Source organism: Xyrauchen texanus, chromosome 24 (genome assembly GCF_025860055.1).
Source record: "Xyrauchen texanus isolate HMW12.3.18 chromosome 24, RBS_HiC_50CHRs, whole genome shotgun sequence".
In the NCBI taxonomy this organism is placed as follows: Eukaryota; Metazoa; Chordata; class Actinopteri; order Cypriniformes; family Catostomidae; genus Xyrauchen; species Xyrauchen texanus.
In genome coordinates, this window is record NC_068299.1 from 19,298,409 (window position 1) to 19,312,437 (window position 14,029).

General features: G+C 45.5%; 1 pseudogene; it reads left to right on the top strand.

Annotated features, from left to right (window-relative positions):
* Positions 1 to 14,029, top strand: part of LOC127617519 (heparan-alpha-glucosaminide N-acetyltransferase-like) — a 30,071-nt pseudogene that overhangs the window by 3,316 nt on the left and 12,726 nt on the right.

Genomic DNA, 14,029 nt, shown 5'->3' on the forward strand with positions numbered 1-14,029 from the left:
TATCATCAGCTACTAGGCTCTGAGTGACACCATTTGTTTACAATTAGGTATTTTTATGAGGATAAGTCATTCATGAGTTTCATCATTTATTCATCAATAAGATTATGATTTTCCAATCTGTTAATCAAAGCCAAAATTCTAGAAACTGTTGAAAGACATGAACCAGATGTGTGTGTGTGTGTCTGTGTGTGTGTGTGTGTGTGTGTGTGTGTGTCTTTTTTCAATTCCTTATATGTCTCACAGTAGCTGATCTTGTGATGCCTTGGTGAGATGCCAGCATGTACTTAATGAATCGATGGAGAATTAGTACTTTCCATTTTTGAGATTAATATGGAAAACCTTGTGACTTCAGTTTAACAATTTGGATCTTCCTTTAAAATGATTCAGATTTAAGGCTTTTTTCAAACAGCACCACTTATAATGCTTTGCCCATTAATCTTTTCCCCTCTGAAAGTATACATAAAGCTCACAAAACCCAGTGACTTGCTTAAAAATGTCATGGATGATTCAGTGAATGCAGATGTCTCTGTGTATGGTGGCCCAAATGCAGCATTTACCTTTAACTGAGATTTATTTGTTACAAAACGTTGAAAAAAAGATAGGAAAAACTTTGAATCCACACTGATTTACCCCTCTAGACCCCCATTTGACAAGGGAAAATCAAAAACACACAACTGCATTCAATTCTGCTAAAGCCAGCCATGCAGTAAGTGCAAATATGGTTCTAAAACCAAAGCATTGCATCTTTTTAACTTTGTTAACAAAAATATTTTGAGACTTTCCAGTGGTAATAATCATATCTGGGGACGTTTAATAGAGGTGCACAGAGCAAAAACAAGGCCTGCTTTAATGGTCAATTATCACAGATTGGGTTTCATCATGCCAGCTGGGCAGTGGGTTTTGTGGAACTTTGTGTAATGTAATTACAGCTTTTGCCATAAACTGCAAATTTTTCTCTCTATCTATACCTCTACTGAAATCAGCCTCTGAATCACTCAGAATGATGCTTGAGAACCCCCAACACACCTATATTCACACGCAACAAAATTCCTAAACATTGATAATCATTTGGCTAAAATGTCATGTGCTCGAGCAGCTGCATATTGCAGTTTCCCTCTTCATCATATCACGGCCCACTTTGGCATATCGCTTCCCCATTTCACGGCCTGCCCAGCAAGAAAAGTCCATGTTCTTCCAATGTCCAGTCTGTCTATGACTGCATTATGCACAGACTTCTACTTTCTATCCAGAATTGAAAATTCTGTCATCATTTAATCAGCCTCATGCCAAACTCGTATGGCTTTCTCCATGGAAAGAACACAGGGATATGTAGGCAGAATATTAGCCTCACCGTTTACTTTCATCTGTTCTCCATATAATAAAAGAAATAAAGTCATATGGGTTTGGACTTTATTTATGGGTCACATGCTGAGTTACAGTAAAGACTGGTAAACACATTTAGAGTATAAGGATGTTGATTGTAAACTGATCTTTTAACAAAATTCCTGATTCTCAATACTGAAAGTGATAAAGTAACAGAGCGGAATTGCTCTAGAATGTGTGGATATGGGATTTAATTGACAGATACCATTAGTCACCCAAACCACTTCCTGTCTCCATGCACAGAGGTGGAGTGTTTCCGCTTTTTATTTGATTTGTTGGATCGATGATCAGTATTATATTGTTTCTCGTTGCCCCTTGTACGTGCCACAAAGAGGTTTTCAATTAACTAATGTGCAGATTACCATCAATCTCTTTCTCTGTATCCCTCACTCACATCACCCTCCCTGCCAGATAAGGATGATTAGTCTCTGGCAGGGTAGATCACACCTCTATGTCCTGCAGTGAGAGACTTCTCACCTTAACTTGTGTCTGTGTCAGCATCATTAGCCTGTGTTCTGAACATAAATCTGCTGTTCAGTCTGAGCACTGTAATAAACAGCACAACATTTAGACGTTATTGTTCAGACCTTTCAAGGTATTTGAAGAAAGGCATTAAAAATGCTAACTGTAGTAACGACTCAAACTGGTTTGAGGTTGCAGTCTCTGTTGTAGATCCCTTAGAAATAAATGTCTCCACCTGTTTAATTTTGTTAAATGGAATCCTTTAAAAAGTCTTTTGACTACAGCCTACAATTGAGTACAGTGGGGTCTAAAAGTCTGAGTACACATAACAACACTGAAATTCTGGGATTCAAAATCAAATTTAAATCTGGAAAGAAACAAAAAGAGTCAGGATTTTGAAACTTTTAAACCAAAGACATGTTTTGAAGTAAAATAAATATGAAATTAATGCACGATAAGGCAATATTTCTAGGTGACTGTTGCAAAAAAGGTCAGATTTCCTTAGCACACAAGATGCTCTTCGGAACATTGTCAAATCATGCTGGGATAACTTGAATTATCAGGTTTTACACAAATATGTAGAAGCCAATCCAGTTTGAGTGCATGTGTTCATTACTGTACCAAATACTTGAAAATTATAAAATTCTTGTTAATTTTTCCACCCAAATGTTTTGTTTCAAATTGGAAAAAAAAAGAATAGACATTAGGTCGATAGGTCTTATGCGCTCTGTTCTTCCCAAAATCCTATCTACTACTTCCAGTGGACAAAGCTGGAAGTGGAGTGTCCACAGAGGGGTGCCAAAAGTGAGTTGTATTTTTAGTTGTAAATGATGTAATAAAGTCAACAGGAATGCAAATTTTATCCCAACCCTAAACCTAACGTTCAATGGAGTAAAAATGTAATCTTAGTGGGAAAATGCAATCTCCAAATCCATCAATGATTATGTGAACACGATTACTACCTGGTTTCCATGGAACCAGGACCAATGTCTCCAAGGCTGCTTGCACTACAGAATACTATTTGCACCACAAGAAAAGTGTGCAAACATTTGAACTGATGCAAAAAATTACTTATGGGAGATGGCGCTTGTCAGTAACTCTGCAGAATATGGTTAATTTAAAATTTAGGGTGCTGTAAAATTCGGTAGCAACATGTCGATTTTCACAGTGCACTTACAGTGTGACTTTTGAGCACCACTGTTCACTGAGGCTGTATTTTCAATAAATAGTTTATAATAGTAATCTTGTATGTTTATACTGTATGTGTCAGTATCCTGGTCCTGGCTACAGATACCCAGAGTGCTCCAGCATTTGGGTTTCACCTATTTACTCTTGGCACTGATGCAGACCTTCTCTCCCCACAGAAAGGTCCCCTTGAGAGAGGTGGGTATAACACTACGGCTCACATTTCTGCCAGATCAAGCCTCTCAATTGGAAGATGCTGGTTCTGAAATAATGATTTATTGCCAGAGGTTACAGTAACACAATTCCTCCATGCAAACTTGCTCAAAATGTGTCAAATAATGATTTATATCAGCACAGTGTTCCTAAAATGTATGCACACATTTGTAATTGGCTAGGATGAAATACTGTACTTTTAGGAATTCACATACACTATCCTGCAGTGTGACATGTTATACTCCATCTAAAACTATTTAAGCAACGTTTTGCCAATTATCTTATGACTGTTATGCATGCAGCTTTTATGACCTCATTTAATAGAGAATAGATTTGAATATTTGTAGTTTTAAATATGCATGTTGCTTGAAGAAAAAGGTGATTAATAGTCATATAGTAGTCATATACATTTAACCTAAAATCTCAAAGTGTTGATAACAAAAAAGTCCATAGAGATTATGCATCAACTACCCAAATGTTTGTTTAATTTGTATTAATGTTATTTTAAATATTCATACCAGAATAGATCAAATTTCAGTTACTATAATGTTGATTACTAACCCTGTGTGGTTTCTGCATGTTCCCCTGAGCACCACTGGTGGAGTTCAGGATGTGGTTTTGTACTGGTCATTGTGTTGCTAGAGACCATGTGGCTCTGTGTCACTTTCTTAATGCCTGTTCTAAACTGCCCAATGTGAGTTCATATTAGCATCAGGCTTTGACCGTACATATTTGCAAAGAAGATGAACTATCCAAACACAGTAATAGAGTATATAAATCTTGTACGTCAAGTAATTAATCTGTAATGTGTCTGTCAAGTCTGATTTAGTTCATCTGCAGTTCATCCTTTTATAGACATAATAATAATGTAATTCATACATCAAGCTAATTCCTTCAGAGGGTGACACATACATTGACATTATTAAAATGGCTGCCTCTGAGAATATATGCGGGAGAGCATGTCATTTACATCATGATTCTGCATATATATGCTGGCGCTTCAGCACGTTCATTTGTGTGCTGTTTTGTTTGTGAGTGTGTGAATGCACGAGCGTGCATGCCGTACAAGCCAGTGTTGTTCATCTCTTATGAGACCTGTGATTTATGAGTGTTTGGTGGCTGCTTCAGAGGGGATAATTAGCCAATCTCAGTCTGTCATGTGCACTAAAAAGAGGCAAGGAGAAAGGATTCATCTTCCTTTCTCTCCCTCTCTCCCTGTTTTTCTCTGTATCCGCTCAGCCTTCCGTTTACGTCCTTCTTCTCGTCTCCTTCATGCTGTGATAACTCTGCCTGAATGACACACATAAATACAACACATTATGACCTACAATCATTGTCCTTGCGTTGCAGCACATAAAGCATTTGAATTTTGCTACCACTATGTGCTACTATGTATATGTCCAAATACATTTCCATCTAAAACAGAAAACCAAAGAATCCTGAAATATGTTCAGAATAGTTCACAATATGCAAGTGAGAGTGAGTGCAAGATCGTAATGTACATTTTTATTATATATTGATTTGTGTGATAAAATAAATAGCTATTGCTTGTTACCTCTTCTAGTAGATATTTAGGGGCTGGTGGCATTGGTGATGATGGTCTATACCCCAACTGAGGAGCAGCCACATATGTAGACAGGTGTTTGTTACGGGACAATATCTACTGGCATCCAACATGCAAGGTGAGAATCATTTACTGATTGTCTTTAACCGTTTCAATGGATTAAATATCCTTATAGGTTAAGTGTGTTCATTTTTAATGTTAGAATACTTCTCATAACCCTGTTTATGATGCAGTGACAACTACAGTATATGTAAGCCATTAGTAGATTGAGACCCTCAAAATATTACTCTGTTTGTTTGAGTTGGGGGAAGGGCTATCTGTTTGTCCAGCCAATGGAAAATGGGGGAATGTTTGCAAAACCTGTTTGTAATTATTTTTAATCATTTTAATAATACAAATTTGAAATTCGGTTTGATGCCACTATTGGCACAGAAATTACACACTTTTAAAATTGCATTCATATTGTTATTGAAGTGGATAAAATAAAGTTGCTGATGTTCATCTGTTTTCTGTGTCTAAATGTCTTGTATCATTCAACCCAGCCCTACGACCCAGAAGGTGTTTTGGGTACAATAAATTCTGTAGTCATGGGATTATTTGGGATGCAGGTGAGTGAATGTATAAAATAATAATTAATATGATAAGTCAAATGTGTAACAAATCAGAAATAACTATTTCAGGTACTGAAGAGAAAAAACAACTCAAAAGAAGTGATACATTGACAAATTAAGGGTTTGGATTTTTGTTAGACTGCTACGTCTGAAGCACAGTGCAATGTGTTACACCATGCATGCAAAGTCAGTGGGCATGGCCATTAAGCTTTTGTGTTTTCCTTCAAGAATGCACTAAAACTATGCATAATTGGGTTGGTGAAATTGTACGTTCAAAGTGCAAGCTATACTATTGTCAGTCCAATCATAAGACACAAGTAGCTAGTGAACAATAGAACTATAGACAAGGAATGGTGGTGGCTTAGTGGGCTAAATCACAGAAGGTTGTCGGTTCGATCCCCACGGTCACCACCATTGTGTCCTTGAGCAAGTCACTTAACTGTGGGTTGTTCTGGGGGGATGGGCACTGTAAGTTGCATTGGATAAAAGCATCTGCCAAATGCACAAATGTAAATGTGTCTTACATTATTTTATGCAGTATCTGTGTCCCTTTTGAATGTATAGTATACCTCTCTGACATGCTCTTTATATACTGTAAAATACACGCACTAATAGAATGTAGGCTCCTAAATTATAGAGAAAGTAAACATTGAATCATATTGATCTATTGGCATACATCACCATGGCTTGCAGTAAAGGGATAGTTCATCCAAAAATTTAAATTCTCTCATCATTTACTGACCCTTATGCCATCCCAGATGTGTATGACTTTCTTTCTTGTGCAGAAAACAAACAAAGATTTTTTTACAATTCCTCAGCTCTGTAAGTCCATACAATGCAAGTGAATGGTGATCAGACCTTTGTAACTCCAAAGATCACATAAACTAAACATAAAAGTAATCCATATTATTCCAGTTGTTAAATCTATATCTTCAGAAGTGATATACTAGGTGTGGGTGAGAACCAGAACAAGACCATTCACTTTCAGATGTGGAGATTTAGATAAAAAAAAGACAGAAATTTGGATTTGATTCCCACCCACACGTATTATATCGTGCCATTGTAATTCTAGAGTTTGAACATCCGCTTTGATAGCACCTGCTGGTGGAATCCCCAAACAGCAAATGCATGGACTAAGTTCAGACTTTGTGCTGAAAATAGACATGGTTCTCAGATGGCTTAAGCGGAAAGACTTCATTCTCACAAAAATAGCCAATTACTTTTGCACCACTTAATTTGCATGGACCTCCCATATATTTTCGCAAAATCACCCACTGTTTGCACGCATACACCCACAGATTGCACAAAAACTCCCATCCATGCCAATCATGCATTACCCTGGCATGAAAATTGCACTTAGATTTAGTGCTCTAACAAAACTTGGGTAAGATGTAGCTTACATTATAGGGCGTAACTTTGCTCCCAACGCGGTTACGAAAATAGAGCTCGAAGTCAACAAGGCAGGTGGGCAAAGCACAGATCAAAATCCCAACATGGCTTGCTATCCAAACAGTTTATTTCACAAATATTGACTTTCAATCTTTTGCACTCATTGATTAGTTTCATCTTTAGTTCAACACACAACAAAAACCTTATAAACTAATATTTGGCAGATTTGCCCACAACTGTTAGGCAGACAGCTGTTTTCTGCCAGTGGTTCTTGTTGTTGTGGACAGATGTGTGCGTCCCTGACAAAGGCCTGAAATGTTTCTCACCCTTTGATGGTGACAGTTCTCCAATGACCGGTGAGAACTTGCTGTGCAAACTCACATTGCTGAAATCCCTCTGGGCGGAGACAAAAAACAGTTAGCGCCAGGCCAGTCAATCAACATGTCTTAGAGAACATGGCAGGTGTCGGCCTCTCCGTCTGTGTTCGTGCGCTCCAGCGTCCTCGGCTGAGGCACATTCGTCATCACCAAATTAATCAATGAGCGTGGCCAGCCTCACAGCCGTGCATGGCTGCGGGGGAGCGTTGAAACTGGAGCCCTTTTTCAGGGACACAACCACTACTCGCATCCTCTTTCTTTGCCCAGTCAACATGATATTAGAGTGAGGTATGAAAACCATTGTTGCCCACCGGTCTATTTGATGTTAATTATTATAGTTTACCTAGAGGATCATGACCTAATGAGAATGCTTTATGCATACATTTTTTACTGTGTAATAAATATCATGCTATTAAAATGAAATGTTTAAGCAAAGTATTAGTATAACCCAACAAATAATATATACATATATTTTTTAAGCTGGAAAGATTCTTCTGTTTTATCGTAATGTGAATAGCAGTATCCTGACACTATTCATCATTTGGGCCCTCATCCTGGTACGTACAAATGGATGCTCTGCTCTATTTATCAGATTTCAACAAGAAATACACAATAGAGCAATATTGTTTGTAGTTGTAGACAGTTTATGAAATAGATGGACAACATATGATATATGTAAATATATAGGCACTGCATGAATTCCAATGCAGAGACTGGTATCGGACCCCTCTTGGAACTGAACAAGGATGACTTGTTTGGCTCATGAATGTCTAGTGGTTTTTGAACGTAGAATTTTACAGTTCTCTTACGAGAGGTTCTCTCGTATTGCGTAAGCTAGCTTACGCTACGGGAAAGATTCATCTTTTCTGAGATATTGAAGCCAAAAAATTATCCTTAATTTTGTATCCATTGTCAACGCAGTGCGGCAGCTGCAGACCTTGAGCGGGCTAGCTAGCGAGCTCATTGGTTGCTCTGCGGCAACTGCTGCAGCCTATAGACGAGCTTGGGCTAACTCGCGATCCAATGAGAGGCGTCCGCGGCCACTGCATCAAAGCCCGCCAAAAGGGCGTGACTAGAGTGCATATAAGCGTAGTTCGTGAGGCTGGAACCCTGATTTTCATCTCTTCAGTGAAGCTCTTCGCATCTCTGAACTGGAAGCCGCGTCACCGCTCGAGGGGCATCTAGCAAGCGTGGACAGCGCCGAAGAAGCCGGCCGTCTTCGCCACCTTCAGCCATCCTGCGAGCTATGCCATCCGGCGACGTATCCTTTTTAGAGCAAGCTAAGTTCCTCAGCTGAACTTCACAAAAGAGTATCGAGCGTCTTTTTAAAGATGCCTCGCGACTTCCTGCGGCTCATGCCGCGTCCTCTCAGCGCGGAGACCGACACATCATCTGGCGCCTCTGCCTGGGACTGGGGCATGCAGAGCTCGCCCTCGCTGACGGCGGATGCGACCTCTGCGAGGAGCTTCGCTGTCGACCCTGCGGGCTCGACTCGAGTATGCAAAACCGAGCTGCCGCGCCACCTTCTGTTTCGCCGCGCCAGAAGAAACGCCGCTCCCAAAGGCTGCCGGAACCGGTTTTAGAAGCGACTGTCTCGCCGGAGCCCCTCCCTCGAGCATCGCGTTCACCCTCCCCGCCCCGGACGCCGCAGTTGCCGCCGGCAGCCGCACTGCTGCCACCTCGAGAGCGAGGTGGAGGACAAAGGCTGCTGTTCCATCATGGCTTCGACAGCGAGGAGTGGTCACAGGCCTCCTCAACGGTCCAGGAATCCAGCAGGACCCGCGCCGAGTCGAAGGGGAACTGATACGCCTCACACAGGCCGCCGACTGCCTCGGGCTCGAGTGGTCACCGCCCCTGAGCAGGCTCCCAACAGACTCGACGGCTGTTTTCTTCAAAGCCGTCACCGCAGGCGCCGCTGCCTGGGCCGCTCCTTCCTGCCGGAACTCCACGCCGAGCTCTCTAAATCGTGGAATGCGCTCTCTCGGCCAGGACTCAATCCCACGTCTCCACCGCCTCGCTTCAGTGGACGGCGCCGCCGAAGGGCTACTCTTCCATCCCCCCGGTCGAGGATTCGGTAGCAGCACACCTTTGCCCGCCCTCCACGAGATGGCGGTCTAAACCAGTGCTCCCGTCTAAGGCCTGCAGAACTACTTCCGCCTGTGTTGGCTGCGCCTATTCCGCCGCCGGCCAAGCCGCATCTGCTCTGCATTCCATGGCCGTCTTGCAGATCCTCCAAGCGGAACTTCTTCGGGAGTGGGATGAGAGAGGCAGGCACCCAGAGGCTGTTACAGATCTAAGGAGCGCGACGGACCTCGCCCTTCGCGCCACCAAAGCTGCAGCCCAAGCTATAGGGAAGTGCATGGCCTCGCTGACTGTAACCGAGAGACACCTGTGGCTAACGCTAGCCGACATGGGAGAAACTGAGCTTCCACGCTCTCAACGCCGCTCTCTCCGCCCACGTTCCTCAACGCCGCTCTCTCCGTCCGGTCTCTTCGGTTCCGCGGTAAGTGGCATTGTTGACCGCTTTCGGAAGTCCAGAAAGCCACCCAAGCCATGAATCTCTTCCTGCCTCGCCGCGCTAGCTCCTCTGCAGGCCGCCCACGTAACCAGCCTCCTGCACGAGCATCTTCACAGCGCCCAGCTCAACAAAGCCAGACTTCCCAGCGCCGACAGGGCGGCCGCCCCAGATCGCGGCCAGACAGCCGCCGTAGACCACCGCCTCCGCGGGCCTCGGCCTAAGATTGCGCTGAAACCAGAACAACCGAAGTCCTCCTAGCTTTGTTGAACAAACGACGGCTCAGTCCCGCCGCGGCGGACCACCGTCAAAGCCTCGCCCCTGTCAGTCCCCTTCTCTCAGGCTACTGCAGTGGTGAATTTAGCAGCCAACAAGCCGGTGACACTGCCCGCTTGCTCTGCACTCAAACGCCGCTTTCACGGCGACCCAAATAAATCTTATAAAGAGCAAACATGTCTTATGTGTAGAAAATGTGCCCACAACCCTGTGTTCGCCCCTACACACAAGCATAACACATCCCGTGCCCCTATCAGAGCACGCTCTCATAAAGCGGTTACGAACCGCTCGAAGCGTCAGAGTCAATGAAGGCGCCCACAAATGCGTCGCGCGCCCATTCTCTGGCCGCTCTGTCACACGACCAGCCCTATGTGTAGAAAACGTGCCCACAATCCATTGTTCACTTCTGCACACAAGCACTGCATGTCTCGTGTCCCCACCAGAGCACGCTCACATAAAGCGGTTACTGAACCGCTCGAGCGCTAGAGTCAATAAATGCGCCCACGAATACGTTCGCGCGCCCATTCTCTGCCCGCTCTGTTACACGGCCAGCAAACATTCCTCTGTGTGTAAGTCCCGTGCCCATGACTATGCTTGCGCATCACGTAACAGATGTGACTCTTTCCCCATTCATTCCAATCGGAAGTCACTCACAAAACAGCCTGTTCATGCTGTCTCGCGAGCAATCATGCATAAACACACTAAACGCGCTCACACATTTTGTTCAGCGCTCTGTGTGCGGCAATCAGAGCGAATTGGCCATTCACCCTCTAGCGTTACGCTTCAAAGCGTGGGAAGCTATTCCAGGGATATCCAAGTGGGTGTTAAGCACAATACAACAGGGCTATTTGCTACAGTTCGATCGCCGCCCTCCTCGCTTCAGAGCCGGCTCGAAACCACTGTGAACACGGAAGCAGCGTGCACGCTTCGTTCAGAAATAGCAAGCCTTCTGTGCAAAAGGGCCATAGAGAAAGTGCCACCCTCTCTGAGCGAGTCGGGGCTTTACAGCCATTATTTTCTTGTTCCCAAGAAAGACGGCGGCCTCAGACCCATATTAGATCTCAGGGTTTTGAACAAGGTGCTTGCAAAAGACCGTTCAAAATGCTTACAATCAGGAAACTCCTCAGCGCATGTGCGCCAGGGGACTGGTTTATTTATCTCGATCTGAAAGATGCATACTTTCAGATTCAGATAAATCCCCGTCACAGGCCATTCTTGAGATTCAGCCTCGACGGCCAGGTTTATCAATACACTGTCCTTCCGTTCGGCCTGTCCTTAGCACCCCATACTTTCACGAAGTGCATTGATGCGGCGCCGCACCCTGCAGAGTCAGGGTTTGCGAATTCTGAACTATTTGGACGACTGGCTGATTATGGCTCAGTCACATATGGAGCTTCTGTCTCACAGAGCAGTTCTCCTCAGCCATCTGAACAGTTTGGGTCTTGCAGTCAATTGGACCAAGAGCTCACTACAGCCCAGTCAGACAATTTCCTTCCTTGGGATAGAACTAGACTCCGTGGCAATGACGGCTCGCTTATCTACACAGCGCGCCGTGTTCAGCGACTAGCCGCATCTTTTCAGATGAACAGCCTCACGCCTCTGAAGAAATTCCAGAGAGTGCTAGGTTACATGGCCTCAGCCGCAGCAGTACTTCAGCTGGGTTTACTGCACATCGCCCGCTTCAGCATTGGCTAAGCACCTGCGCTGCCTCGCCGGGCTTGGGCCACAGGCCGCCAGCCCATCAAGGTGACTCAGACCTGTATTTCAGCTCTGCAGACTTGGACAGTGGCCGAGTGGTATCAGCGAGGAGTGACAATGGGAGCTGTATCTCGCCGAAAAGTCATCTCGACAGACGCGTCCAACACGGGTTGGGGTGCGGTCCGCGAGGGCTCTCCGGTTTTCGGCCTATGGTCAGTTCAGGAAAAGCTCCTTCACATAAATTGTCTGGAAATGATAGCGGTCGAGTACGCCGCGGCGCTTTCTCCCGGTCATTCAGGGTCACCGCGTCCTGGTCCGTTCGGACAACAGATCTGTGGTATCCTACCTAAACCGTCAGGGCGGTGTCAGATCCAGGAACCTTTTCCATCTGACGGAACGCATACTGAGTTGGTCCCAGTGCCACCTGCGCCGCTGAGGGCGACGCACGTGCCAGGCCACCTGAACGACGGCCCGGACAGACTGTCCAGAGACAATATTCCCCAGGGAAATGGTCCCTGCACGCTCAAACAGTCCAGACGTTATGGCACCTATTCGGCAGAGCAGAGATAGACCTCTTTAGCGCCAGAAGAGAACTCTCACTGCCCGATATTTTTCTCGAAGCGAGGACGCTGGCCCAGGACTGGCCCAGGCGCCCGCTTTACGCCTTCCCCACCGTCTCGCTATTGCCACAGGTAATGCAGAGGATCAGGGAAACGCGTCACTCGGTGCTCCTCATAGCCCCACGTTGGGAGAATCAGACATGGTTCCCGGAGCTTACGCAGCTGTCACTGACAGCGCCGTGGCCCATCCCAGTGAGAGCAGATCTCCTCTCTCAAGCTTGCGGCACAATCTGGCATCCCCACCCAGAGCTGGGCTGCATGCGTGGGTGATCAACGACTACCCGTCGCTCTGCCAGAAGGAGTAATAAATACCATTATACATGCTAGAGCCCCTTCCACAAGAAGACTCTATGCGTCAAAATGGTCTGTGTTCTCAAAATGGTGCACCGACAGAGACCTGGACCCGCGGACATGTGGGGTGTCGTCGCTGCTCGTATTTCTACAAGAGCTGCTGAATAAGGGCAGATCCCCATCCACGCTCAAAGTGTATGTGGCAGCCGTTGCGGCATTCGCTGAACCCCTGCACGGCCAGTCATGGGGAAAAAACGAGCTGGTCATCCGCTTCCTTAGGGGAGCTAGAAGGATGAACACCCCGCGCCCCCCATCGGTTCCTATCTGGGATCTTTCTATAGTTCTCGAAACTATGAAAGCCCCCCCCTTTCGAACCACTTCAATCCGTAGATTTGAAATACCTTTCACTCAAAACCGTTTTTCTGACTGCCCTGTCATCAGTCAAACGTGTGGGAGACCTTCATGCGCTGTCTGTCAGCGCTGCGTGTCTTGAGTTTGGACCAAGTGACTCCAAGGTCATTTTAAAACCTAGACACGGCTATGTTCCCAAGGTGATCGGTACTCCTTTCAGAGCACAGGTCATTTCCCTATCGGCGCTACCAGCATCCGATAGCGAACGCGACGCCAATCTCCTTTGCCCAGTCAGAGCACTGAGATTGTATACCAGCGCTCGCCGCTTCAGACGCTCTGAGCAGCTTTCGTTTCGCTCGAGGGCGCACCAAAGGTCTCGGCCTCGAAACAGACACTATCTAGATGGATAGTGGACGCTATTGCTGCTGCATACGCGTCAAAAGACCTGCCATGCCCGTTGGGCATTAGGGCTCACTCCACTAGAGGCATGGCATCCTCGTGGGCATAATCCAGCGGGATTCCCATTCACGACATATGTGTGGCAGCGGGATGGACTTCCCCCTCCACATTTGTCAGATTTTACAATATGGAAGTGCCCGCTCTGCAGGCAAAACTACTAGCAGTTTAATATGCTACAGCTCCCCTGGTGAGCTGCACTGATGGGACACATTCCACACAGACCGGCACCGCCGCTCTGTCGTTCCCTTCCCACTATGTGCTTATATATTACACAAACACTGACCCGCATTCTTGCCGGCCAAATCTTATTTCCCCACTCATAAGGGCTCCCCGGTTCCCCTTAATTCCCTGGGGCTCATACAGTGGATGCTTGAGCACGACGGCGCTGACAATGGGTTCCCGTGAGCGTAAGCTAGCTTACGCAATATGAGAGAACCTCTCGTGAAGAGAACGTATCGGTTACCTAAAGTAACCTCGGTTCTCTCTAGATGAGGGAACGAGTATTGCGTAGCCGGCCGTGCTCGCGCCACTGAGCGACTTTTAGCTTCAGTCAATGAAAACCAGGGTTCCAGCCTACTGAACTACGCTTATATGCACTCTAGTCACGCCCTTTTTGGTGGGCTTTGATGCAGTGA